Source organism: Acomys minous (assembly GCF_964271855.1).
Source record: "Acomys minous genome assembly, chromosome: 7".
Classification (NCBI taxonomy): Eukaryota; Metazoa; Chordata; class Mammalia; order Rodentia; family Muridae; genus Acomys; species Acomys minous.
The window spans coordinates 25,307,289-25,311,960 of record NC_140488.1 but is presented as its reverse complement, the minus strand read 5'-3'; positions in this window follow the sequence as shown (position 1 = coordinate 25,311,960).

The window sequence follows — 4,672 nt, the reverse complement described above, 5'->3', positions numbered from 1 at the left end:
TGTGAGTTCGAGGCCAACCTGGTCTACAAAGAGAGTCCAGGATAGCCTGGACTACAGAGAGAAACCCCGTCTCAGAAAAAAAACAAACAAACCTATTTTCTTTGTGTGTGAGGAGTGCAAAAGCATGCTCGTGTATGTGTGGAAGTCACAAGACAGCCTGCAGGAACTGGTTCTTTCCTTCCACCATGTGGATTCCAGGAATTGAACTCAAGTCATCAGACTTGGCAGCCTAGGAATTTATGTTTATGTTAAATAAAGTGGAATGTAACAAGGAGGGGGATGGATAAGGGTAGAGAATGAGGCAGGACCTTGGGAGTTGACCAAGAAGACAACTGAGAGTCTGTCCTAAGCAGTGTTGATGTGGAGGATGGATTTACTGTCAGGCACAATACTTTGCATTTGGTTTTGGGGGATTTCTCCAGCAAGAGAGTCCGATAGTTGTTTCCTATACATCTGGCGTTTTGTCTAACTATAAACTAAAAGTGTCTGCTGCAGGTATTATATTCCCAGACAGATGTCCTTGTTTGTTTGAGGATGCTCTCTTAATGGTCTTACTGGAATTCTGCTATGAGGGTGTCCTAAGTTCTTTCCTCTGTTAGGTCTATGTATCTGTACCCCCAGACAGCAAAACATAACACATTTCAGAGGGCTTCTCATCCAAAGAAAGGTCCAGCTCACCTATTCAGTCCTTTGCCAGGACCACCCACTGAGCCTCATCACAGCCACCAGTATGCTTCTTCTTTGTTGGCCTGGATCCCAGTCTAGATGCGGTTAGAGCTGATTTTCTTGTGAGTTGTCCCTACCCAATGTCTTGCTCCTGTACCTTACCAAAAGAGCTTGGGCTCTGATGTCTGTTGGTTTGCTGACTAATGAAACCCTTGTTGGTATGCTTTTCCATGATGGACTAGCTTACAACCCTGTCTCCAAGTATACTTGTTAGCCCAGAAGCCTGTGTTGTTAGTTCCAGAAGATGTATTATGGCCAAAGTCAGTGATGCCAAAGATGGTCACCTCAATTTCTCAAAGTCAAGGACCAGATGCTGATCTGAATATCACCATTTAGTGCAGGACCAGGGAAGATCCTTAGTCTAGAACAGCTGGATAAGCCCAGGAAAGAAACTTAAGTCCACTTGAATGTATAATTGGGGTAGGGTGGGCATAGCCAAGTACAGACAGCTTTCTAAAAAGCAAGGCTTAGTTTCTGCCGTGTTTACTAGCAAATGCCTATGGGGCAAAGTTTATTATCTTGAAACATCTGAGAGGATGGAGTTGCCACCTTCCTTCCTAGATACCCTCCATGTTTCATCAACCCTCATCAGATTCCTGGAAGGCACTTGCTCCTTTTCAAAATGCCAGTTTATGCTCTTTTTTTTTTTCTGAGACAGGGCTCTCTGTGTAGCCCCGGCTGTCCTAGACTCGCTTTGTAGACCAGGCTGGCCTCGAACTCACAGCAATCCCATTGCCTCTGCCTCCCAAGTGCTGGGATTAAAGGCGTGCGCCACCATGCCGGTCAGTTTATGCTCTTAAAATACCTTTCAGTTTCTTGACGATGCCAGCATGATCCACACAGTGCATAAGACACGCCTGACCATAAGACACACCTAGTTTTGGGGGCATTAAAACAAACAAACAAACAAAAAACAGTAAAAACAGCAATCAGACCATAAGGCACACCCAAGTTTCTCCCACGGTTTTGGGGGGAAAGTGCATCTTATGGTCGAGAAAAATACGGTAAGTTAAGCCTCAATACGATCCCATGGTCTTTGACTCCATGCACTAAGGGATATGCAGGGGCATTAGGATTAATAGAATATCTCCTCTGGGATTTGTCTCAAGTGCTGGTTTAAGAGAACTGCAGGATCTCAATTAGTTCTGGTACAGAGTGCCAACCCACTCTATCTAGAAGCTCCAAAGTGGGGCTCAGGAACGTGAAGTTTTTGAAATATCCGCAGATGATGTTGAAGGGTCCCCACGTCTGTGCGTGTAGCTCTCCCTAAGCTTTCTGACAAGCTCTAAAAGCAGACACTATCTCTCTTGTGCCACAACGTTGAAGCGAGCTGTGTGAACAATAGGACACTCTGGGTTTCCAGGGAACACAACCGGTGAAGTGGATCCTTTCAGGCCCTAAGCAAGAAAAATGAAAGTATTTTGGTCATACCCATTGTCCTTGGGCTGTTCGCCTGAAACCCGTAAGTAAGAGCCTCTTAACTTCAAGAGACTTGGGAAGGCTAACCCTCAGTATAAACACTTCCACAGTGAGTGCCACTCTAGATGCAAGAGACAAAATTGACACTACAAGGAAGATTGCACGTCTACCACACGCCTCCTGCTGGCGAAGTAGTGAAGGTGAAAACTGTTCCTGAGTATTTTCTGAATGTTTACTCAAGCAGCTGGGAACAAATCCTGGTCCCAACTTGGACACTTAGACACCACTAGCTAGGATACTCTTACAAAAGGAAAGGCCTGAAGGTGCCTTTGAATTACTCCCTGTCTGTTTTGCTTTGTTTGTGGGTTTTTTTTTTTTTTTTTGGTTTTTTGAGACTGGGTTTCTCCGTGTATCCAGGGGCTGTCCTGGAACTCACTCTGTAGACCAGGCTGGCCTCGAACTCACAGTGATCCGCTTGCCTCTGCCTCCCCAGTGCTAGGATCAAAGGCCTGCACCACCAATGCCCAGCTTGTTTGTGTCTTTTCTTTGCTTTTGCTTTTTCGAGAGAGAGTTTCTCTGTGTAGCCTTGGCTGTGCTGGACTTGCTTTGTAAACCAGCCTGGCCTTGAATTCGCAGAGATCCACCTACCTCTGCCTCCCAGAGTGCTGAGATTATAGGCATGTGCCATCGAGCCTGGCATTTTGGGCTTTTTGGGGGCTGGGGGGAATTACTCCCTATCAAATCACTAGGGTTTCACTCTCCCCAGGGAAGCCTGTGAACCTGCCCATGCCTGTAATCCCAGTACTAGGGAGGCAGAGGCAGGTGGACCACTATGAGTTCAAGGCCAGCCTGGTCTACAAAGTGAGTCCAGAACAGCCAGGGCTACGCAGAGAAACCCTGTCTCAACAAACAAACAAACAACAAAAACAACAAAACACCCTATGACATAGCAGCAGAGCAGAAGAGCAGGGAGACAAGGGGCACATTTCATCTGTGCAGGGGACAGATTCTGAAGCCAGGGAAAGGAACTCATCCTGCTGCTTTGGAGGCATCATTGATTGCCTTAAGCCATGATGCAGCTGAACCAGAACAAGAAATGAACTTTATGACTGCCTCTGACTCTGTGGTTGGGACTTATTTCTTCCCCAATAAGGAAGAATTGTGACTTTGCATTTAACCTTAGGTGACCAGAGGAAGCTTTAGGCAGAATCATAGGTAAGAAACCTGGTTGAGCACAGCCTACCCACAAACCCCATAAGGAACCAAAGACACTTCAAATAAAACAATGCCAGGTGGTGGTGCATGCCTTTAATGGCAGCACTAGGGAGGCAGAGATAGGCAGAGCTCTGAATTTGAAGGCAGCTTGTTCTACAGAGCAGGTTCCAAGACAGTCAAGCCTACACAGAGAAACCTTTTTCTTGAAAAAAAAACCAGAACACAAATTTAAAAATCAAATCAAATCAAAGGGAACTACCTCAGATAGTGTCCCAGGGAACCAGAACAATGTCGAACTGCAGGACAAAGATATTAGCTCAGTTCTTCCGGGTTTGTGTGTGGGTTCCTTGGCAAGATCAATGAACCCAATCAATACAAGAACTGATTGAGGCAGTCAGGCGTAGTGGCACACTCCTATAATCCCAGCACTTGGGAGGCAGAGGCAGGTGGATTGCTGTGAGTTCGAGGCCAGTCTGATCTACAAAGTGAGTCCAGGACAGCCAAGGCTACACAGAGAAACCCTGTCTCAAAAAGCAAAAACAAAACAAAACAAAACAAAACACAAAACAAAACAAAAAGCTGATTAAGGAGAATAGGCTTTGTCAAGATCATTTAATTTTTTCAATTAATTTTACACGTGCACAGAAATGTTTGCAACGTTGGATTCTGAAGAAATGATCAAAGCATGATGCATTCATACTTTTTGGATCAAGGACTATAAAGTAATAATATTACAGTTTGTTATCTGGTCTCAGGAAGTAAATTCTAAGAACGTCCTTACAGAGATACATGGTGGGGGTGTAGTTGCTAGCGGAAGATAAGGGTTCCATTGAGACTTTGTTTATTCAAGGTCACTGCAGCCTTAACGACCAGTCTTTTGTGACCAAGGCCAATTCCCAGCTTTGTTATTGAAGGCCATCCCTCCTGAAAGAATCATTAGTTAGGACTTGCTGCTTGTCATAATGCAGGCCAGATGGTCCTTCCCGAAGTTACAAGTCCTTGAGTGATTCCAGCTTGAAGTAACCAATTGACCAGTCTGACTGACTTACACGTGGCACTTCTTTAAGATTCACTCTAGTCATAGGAGAAGGGAATAGGGGGAAAGAGGGAGAGAGGGTGGAATGGGAAGACACAAAGGATGGGATAACAGTTGAGAATTAATATGAATAAATTAATACAATATATATTTAAAAAAGATTCACTCTAGTTTTCAGCCTCTTTGTTTGCCACTGAACTAATGACAGTATTAGACTATTATTTTTGGCTTTTAGAATCAGTGTCTCACTCTGTAGCTCAGGCTGTCCGGGAACTC